This window comes from Panthera pardus, unplaced genomic scaffold (genome assembly GCF_024362965.1).
Source record: "Panthera pardus isolate Hobbes unplaced genomic scaffold, ASM2436296v1 HiC_scaffold_12, whole genome shotgun sequence".
Taxonomy (NCBI): Eukaryota; Metazoa; Chordata; class Mammalia; order Carnivora; family Felidae; genus Panthera; species Panthera pardus.
This window is the reverse complement of record NW_026526677.1, coordinates 96,623,683-96,632,164: the sequence shown is the minus strand read 5'-3', so window position 1 is coordinate 96,632,164 and position 8,482 is coordinate 96,623,683. Positions and strand designations below refer to the sequence as shown.

The 8,482-nt window shown below is 39.4% G+C and overlaps 1 long non-coding RNA gene across 1 annotated transcript; it reads right to left on the bottom strand.

Moving 5' to 3' along the window:
* Positions 1-899: 899 nt before the first annotated feature.
* Positions 900-6,053, bottom strand: LOC109278495 (uncharacterized). The gene is made up of 2 exons (XR_002085688.2): positions 5,634-6,053; positions 900-2,046 (listed from the first exon to the last, which is right to left on the bottom strand). It is a non-coding gene; the product is annotated as an uncharacterized LOC109278495 (long non-coding RNA).
* Positions 6,054-8,482: the final 2,429 nt, after the last annotated feature.

Here is an 8,482-nt window from a genome sequence, read left to right as displayed (position 1 = left end):
TGGATTCTTTAGTTGCAGAAGACATTATACTATATATAGAAAATTCTAGTGAAAGTTTTACTTCTATACTGATTTTGATTCCTTTTATTCTCTTGTCTGATTCCTGTGGCTAGGACTTCCAGTACTATGTTGAATAAAAGTGGTGAATGGACATCCTTCTTTCTTAGAGGGAAAACTCACACTAGTGAGTAGGATGCTAGCTTTGGGTTTTCCACAGATGGCCTTTATTATGTTGAGGTATATTCCCTCTAAACCTTTGAATTTTTTAATGGATGTTGTACTTTGTCAAATGCTTCTTCTACATATATTGAAACAATCACATGGCTTTTATCTTTTCTCTTGTTGATGTGATATATCACATTGAATTGTGAATAATGGACCACATTCCATCTCTGGAATAAATCCCACTTGATCGTGGTGAATTTTTTAAATCCCACTTGATCGTGGTTTAGTTTTTGGCTGTGGGATTTGGTTTGCTAATAGTTGGTTGAGAGTTTTTGTATTTATGTTCATCAGAGATATTGGCCTATAGTTCTTTTCTTGTGGTGTCTTTATCTGGTTTTGGTATCAGAATAATGCTGGCCTTATAGAATGAATTTAGAAGTTATCCTTCCTCTTCTATTTTTTGGAATAGTTTAAGAAGAATAGATATTAACTCTTCTTTAAATGTTTGGTAGAATTCACCTGAGAAGATATATGGTGCCAAACTTTTGGGAGCTTTTTGTTTACTGATTCAATCATTGTCCGTAACTAGTAAATTTCCTATGCCTGATTTAGTTTTGAGAGGCTATGTTTCTAGGAATTTATCCATTTCTTCTAGGTTGTCCAATTTGGCATACACTTTTTCATAATAACTAAAATCCTTTGTATTTCTGTGGTGTTGATAGTTCTTTCATTTCTGAATATGAGTCCTTTTTGGTTTTTTTTTTTTTAATGAAACTGTCTAAAGGTTTATCAATTTTGTTGATCTTTTCAAAGAAAAAGCTCCTGGTTTTGTTGATCTGTTCTATTGTTTAAGTCTATTTCATTTCTGCTCTAATCTTTATTTCCTTCTTTCCACTGGCCTTAGACTTTGTTCTTCTAGCTCCTTTTAGGTCTGAGGTTAGGTTGCTTGAGATTTTTCTTGCTTCTTGAGGGTAGGCCTGAATTGCTATAATCTTCCCTCTTTCTGCTGCATCCCAAAGATTTTGGACTGTTGTGTTTTCATTTTCACTTGTCTCCATGCATTTTTGATTTCTTAGTAACATGTTATTTAACCTCCATATATTTGTGTTCTTTCCAGGTTTTCTCTTGTGATGATTTCTGGTTTGATACCACTGTAGCTGGAAAAGACGCACTGTATGACTTTAGTCTTCTTAAATTTGGGGAGACTTATGGCCTAACATGTGATCTATTCTGGAGAATGTCCCATGTGCACTTGAAAAGAATGTGTATTCCACTGTTTTAGGATGGAATGTTCTGAATATATCTGTTAGATCCACCTGGTCCAATCATTAAGAGCTACTGATTCCTTGTTGATTTTCCTGTCTGGATGATCTGTCCATTGATGTAAGTAGGGTGTTAGAGTCCTCTAATATTATTGTATTACTATTTTGTTAATAGTTGCCTTATGTATTTGGGTACTCTCATGTTGGGTGCATAAATATTTACAATTGTTACATTTTCTTGTTGGATTGTCCCTCTTATTATATAGTGTCCTTCTTTGTCTCTTGTTACAGTCTTTGTTTTAAAGTCTATTTTATCTAAGTATTGCTACCCCAGTTTTCTTTTCACTTCCATCTGCATCATAAATTCTTTTCCATCTCTTTTAATCTGTGTGTTTAGATCTGAAAGGAGTCTCATAGACAGCATATAGATGGGCCTTTTTTATCCATTCAGTCACCCTATGTCTTTTGATTAATTAGCCCATTTACAGTCAAAGTAATCATTGATAGGTATGTACTTATTGCCATTTTGTTGTTTTATGGTTGTTTTGCAGTTCTTCTCTGTTCTTTCCTCCTCTTGCTATCTGGCGGTGGTTTGATGCCTTTCTTTGATGCCTTTGATCTGCAAAAAAACAAAAGAATCCAAGCACATCTATTATAGGTTTTTGAACTGTGGTTACCATTAGGTTTGTATATAACATCCTATGCATGTTAGGTTGATGGTTGTTTAAGTTTGAACCCATTCTAAAAGCACTACGTTTTTACTCCCCTTATCCCCTGCATGCTTTATGTATGTCATACTTTACATTCTTTGTGAATCCCTTTATTGACTTTTTAAATAGATCTAATTGATTTTACTGTTTTTGTGCTTTAACCCCTGTACTGGTTTTATAAGGGACTGATCTACTTCTATTATGTTTGCATGTACCTGAGAAATCTTTTCCTTTCCTAAGAAAAGGATTATGGCCTGCCTTTCCACTCAAAGAATTCCCTTTAGTGTTTCCTGTAGGGCTGATTTAGCAGTCAAGAACTCCTTTTAGCTTTTACTTGAGACACTCTTTATCTCTCCTTCTATTCTGAATGATAGTTTTGCTAGCTAGAGTATTCTTGGCTGCAGGTTTTTTCTTTCAGCACTTTGAATATATCCTGCCACTCCCTTCTGACCTGCAAAGTTTCTGCTGAAAAATCTGACAGCTTTATGGAGTTTCCTGTGTGTGTGTAAGTAGGCTCCATGCTCAATGAGGGGCTTGAACTAACAACCCTGAGATGAAGAGTCGGATGCTCCACCAACTGAGCCACGCAGGTACCCCGATATTTCCCTTGTATGTAATTGTTTTTTCCCTTGCTGCTTTTAAAATTATCACTACTTTTTTGCCATTTTAATTGTCTTGGGGAGGATCTCCTTGGGTTGGTATTTGGTGGCTCTCTGTGCCTCCTGAATCTAGATTTCCAATTCCTTCCCCAGATTAGGGAAGTTTTCAGATACTTATTGAAAGTTATTGCCCCCTTTTTTCTCTCTTCTCCTTCTGGGATCCCTAAATGTGAATGTTGTTACACTTGATGGTGTTGCTGAGTTCTCTTGGCCTATTCTCATTTTTTCTTTCTTTTTCCTGTTCAGGTTGGTTGCTCTCCATTACTGTCTTCTAGCTTGCTTCTCTGTTCTTCTGCTTCCTCCGGTCTACTATTTATTTACTCTAGTGTATTTTTAATTTCAAGATTCTTCTCCCTGGGTTTTTGGTTTTCTCTTCACTAGAACCTGGTGCTTCAGAGGGGTCTCCTACGTGTGTTGCCTGTGCCCCACTGCTGCGGTTGAGCCACATGTGCCTTCAGTCCAGTTGGCTGCAATGGCCCTCTTTGCCCATGGTCATCGGGGTTTGGTCCCTGTGCTGTTAAGGAGCCAGTCTGGGCTTGAGTTGGGTCAGCTGGATCCTTGCCTTAGCCCATTTGCTGGAACCGTGGTTATGCTGAACCACAGGGCTCTCCCTATGTTGTCCCCAAGAGGCTTTCGTTGGTGGGCAGGGTCAGCAGTGAGAGATGTCTACTCCAGCCTTCTGCTGGGGCTGCAGTGACCCGGAACTGCTAGACTCTCTTTGTGCTGCCCCTATGAGGTTTCTGTTGGTTGGTGGGGCAGTCAGATTGGATGTCTGCCCACAGCACCCTGCTGGGGCTGCCCTTGAACTGCTGTGTGTGGTTATCTTCTCCTTTCCCCAGGGCAAGAGTCACTTTGGAGTGGTATTGGCCCCTGTTGAGGCTGTTTGTGCAATGAGACCCTTGTGGATCCACTTTGGAGGAACTCCTGTGGAGGGAGGCAGTACAGCAGAATGCAAGGGGCAAGGCAAGCTGTTAGCAAGGTAGGTGCTGAGCATTCCGCACTGGTTCCCGTAGGTGTCAATGTATCTAGACTGGGGGGCAGGGGAGAGAAAAGACCCTGTCAGCTCTTTTGTTCTTGAAGAAGTCTCCTCAAGATCCCCCCACTTCCACCACAAGTTCTGAGATCAGTGAATATGCCTCCGTCTCATATGCCTCAGGCTCCTTTCAAACTGCTGCTTCTGTGCAGTACTTGGGCAGGGTTATTACGCAGTCTCTCTAAGGGTGGAGACTCAGTTTCCTATTGCTCTCCAGCTCTCTGAGTCGAGCCCATTGATTTTTTAAAGTTCCTGATATTAAGCCCCACTTATGTTAAACATTCATGAAGTTAAGTCCCTCTGGTTTTTACAGCCGAGGGAGGACTTGTCTTTCCAGTGCAGGTACCCCTGTGGCTGCGGTGCCTGGTGTGGGGTCTGCCCCATGCTCGTGGTGTCCCTTCCATCTGTGGTCAGTCTCGCAGACTGGTTTGGTTCCCGCACCTCCACCCTTTCTACCATTTTCAGTGTAGCCTCTTTATGATTTTCTGGGTTGGTTACACTGATGTGGCTTTTACCTAGGTGTATCTGCTACCAGCTCAAATTTTAAAGTGTGCAACTTCAGGGAAGTTTCAGAGGAGGTAACAGGCCCGAGGCAGGCTGTCCGAAGATGAACCACTTTGCCTTTCCCTCAGAATAACCTTTCAGGCCAATCAAGACCCTGTGGGCTCAAGAGAAATCTTTGCTCCTCCCTTGACTACATGAGTCTAAATTGGCAGTCTTCTCCAGAACAAGGGTGATTAGCAGAGATGAATTTTATCTGAGTGAGCCATCTATATGGCAGGGCAAACATCTAATTACCAAACTGCCCTATCTTGTGAAGTGCAATCCTTTCCTCTGAAATCCCAGACCCCTACCCTTTTCTCCTTAGTTCAGGATGACCTATATACCTCATTTTGCCTGTCTCTGGAATTTCCAGGTCTGGGTAGGTTCCCCATGTGTTGCTATTAAATTAGATTTTCTCTGGTTAATCTTTTTTTTTTTTTTTGTCAGTTTGATTCTTAGTCCACCTAGGACCGTCAAGGGGACAGGACTTCTTGTTCCCTGATAGCTTCTATCAGAATGTCTTGGCTATCCTTTGGCATTTGCTGTTCCATATCAATTATGGCATATATAATTTTCTTTCCTCAAAATACTCAGCTTCAATATATCACAGGTAAGTGTTTGACTTACAAATCAAGTAGGAGTATCAGTGTTACCTAATTTTCCTTATTAGTAATGTCTAACTTGTTTCCCTTGTTAGCTAAAAATATTAATATAAATACAAGTTTAACATTTTCTGCCCACCCCAGTGAATTTGGGGACCACTCATTTGCAGCAGTAATTCTCATCCATGGATAATAGTAGGACATCATCCCCCAATAGGGAAATACGTCCTTTCATTTAAATGTATTTAACTTGTATAAGTATTCACTTTTCTGATTCAGTTCTCATCATCAAAAATGATGCTTGAATGATTCATTCCAGAAAAGTCTCATGCATTTTCATCACTCTTATCATTTCAGAAGGAACATATGAATAAGTTGTTTACTAGCAAATACTGTAACCTACATGATAGACCAGTCATTCTAATTACGCTTTAAAAGGAACAGAAATGAAAACCATCGACAGGAACTTCTATTACTGTTCTTGCTGCTCAAGCATGGAAAACAAGAATTCCCCCTTCCACATCTGCTTATACTAAGGGTCATGCTTCACCAGAAACTTGTCTTAGTTCTTGAATAGTAAATACAAAACCAAATTTTAGTCTCAATAACAAAACTATATTTGCTGTGGCTTTCATATATCTAAATAAGCTAAAACCTACCAAATATTTCCAGATTGTCTTCTAGGTGAGAGTGTGTTTTTCAGTAGATGTCTTCTTGAAGTTTCTGAGCCCAATATGCTGAAATTATAAATATATACATAGCTATGAATTCTGGGACATAACAGAATGGCATTATAGCCAGAATGCTGAGAACTGTCCTGCCCTACAGCCCAAGTTCATCTCTGCAATATATCACAAAGAGCCACCATTACAGATGGGCAGTTAAACTGTTCTGATGATTACAAATTATCACAGCGCATGACTTCCAAATTTGGGAGATGTTTGTCAAAATATGAATGTGCCCTTCAGAGTGTTTCCCACCTGAGAGAATCATCTATCAAGCATGTCATGGCAGCCAAAGGCTCAGAACTGATTGTTGCTTTAGAGGGTAGACATTGCAGTTCTGCGTTTCATTGTCTACTAGCCAGATGATGGTATGACCCAGTACACATTTTTTTCAAGACTACGCTTTTGGGAATTTAATGTTAAAGAGACAATGTATGAGAGCTTTTGTTCTAAATTGTGAAGCGATTTGTTGGAAAATAAAAGGAAGCTAGGGAGGTTGAATTTTCCAGAGCAACATATTCTTCTATGTTTAACATAGCCAGAGGCCACCTTAATTCCTAATAACATTCCCAATTTTTTCTTAATGAATCGTGAAGAATATGGCTATTTATTTCTACTTTATTTAATACATTAGCCTCTTCCAAGCTGATATTTACACACACCTCCTAGTCAGAGCACTTATAGAATTAGGATATAAATTAAATTCATCATTCCCTCATTGCCTTTCTTTTCTCAACATCTCATTACACAATAAAATATTTGGCTATTAGAAGATCTACATCAATGTTGTTTATAAATAGGCCTCTTAAAATGCACTTGACAATATATTTTCAGTTTAAAAATCTAAGTTTAAGAAGATATGGGTGATATCAGTGAAAATGACAGAGTAAGGACCTCTGAAAACTCTATAAAAGCAATGAGGACACTGGCAAAACTTGTCATCAACTCTGAAAAACAATCAAAGATTTAAGCAATTCGGAAACATTTCAAGAGGAAATGGCAAGAACAATGAGACTTTTGACATTTTAACTTGCCCTATTCCCATCCAACACCTATGCTGGCCATGAAAACCAACAGCCCACAATCATAGCTAAAATCAAGTAGCCTGGCAACCACTGGAAGTAGCAGAAAGGAGCCGGTTGTTAAAAAAAAAAAACACAAAAACAAAAAAAACAACAAAACACAATAGGATAACCAAAAAGCTCTGGGTTAAAAGAAAAAACTGAGGAATAAGATATCTCTATGGAGCTTTGACATGCTTTGACTTATTCCTGGGAATGTAGAAGTCCATGCAGATGCATAAGGTTGTATGCAAGGCCAGTGCCATTCACGTGCTCAGGAAAGAGCTAAAAAGGTCCTAAGTCCTCCCTTCTGGCTACATTCTGTTTGAGTAGAGCCTCAAGGTTAAAGGGAAAACAGAGTTGTAAATGCCTGGCTGAATGTTGAAGGCATGGCCAATACACACACACGGCCCTTTTGCAAAGACTGGAAGACTTAATGATTCTAGACATCTAAGAAAATCTGTGTCCAATCATTGGCTCACCACTAAGCTAATCAAGCAGAGACTTCAGCCACACAAGACACTACAGACCACACATTTAGTTCAGAAAAACCCTAGACAAAGAGCAACAACAAATCCTGAGAGTGAAGAGAATCTGCTTTCCAGAATCGCAACATTATGTTATTTAAAATGCCCATTTTTCTGTAAATGGACTAAATGCTCTAATCAAGACATATGATGATGGGATGGATAAAAAAGCAAGACCCATCTATAATTTCAGACCTAAAGACACAGGCAGGTTGAGAGTGAAGGGATGGGGGCACCTGGGTGGCTCAGTTGGTTAAGGGTCCCACTTTGGCTCAGGCCATGATCTCATGGCCCCCACGTTGGGCTCTCTGCTATTAGCACAGAGTCCACTTCAGATCCTCTGTCTCCCTCTCTCTCTCTGCCCTTTCCCAACACGCACGCACACTCTCTCTCCCTCTCAAAAATAGACATTATAAAAATTTAGGGGCACCTGTGTGTTTCAGTCAGGTAAGCATCCTACTCTTGGTTTCAGCTCAGGTCATGAGCTTGTGACTTTGTGGGTTTGAGCCCTGCACCGGGCTCTGCACTGGCAGCGTGGGGCCTGCTTGGGATTCTGTCTCCTTCTCTCTCTGCCCCTCCTGTGCACTTGCTCTCTCAAAAATAAACATTAAAAAAAAAAAAAAACCCAACCTACACTCTCCAGAAGAGATCATAGGTCAGACCACAAGACAAGTCTCCACAAATTTGAAAAGACTGAAGTCATACCATGCATCTTTTCTGATCACAATGGTATAAAACTAGAAATCAACCACAAGAAAAAATCTGCAAAGAGCACAAATACATGTATGTTAAATAATATGCTACTAAACAATGAATGGGCCAACCAAGAAATCAGAGTGGAATCAAAAAATACATAGAGACAAATGAAAAGACAATAGTCCAAAATCTCTGGGATGCAGAAAAAGCTGTTCTATAGGAATTTTATAGTAACATAGTCCTACCTCAAGAAGAAAAATCTCCAATAACCTAACCTTACACCAAAAGGAGGTAGAAAAATAACAAAGCCCAAAACCAGTAGAAGGAAGGAAATAATAAAAGATTAGAGCTGAAATAAAGGATATAGAAAATAAAAATACAACAGATCCATGAAACAGGAGCTGGTTCTTTGAAAAGATCAACAAAATGGATAAATCTCTAGCCAGATGCATCAAAATAAAAAAGACCCAAATAATATCACAAATGAGAAAGGTAATAA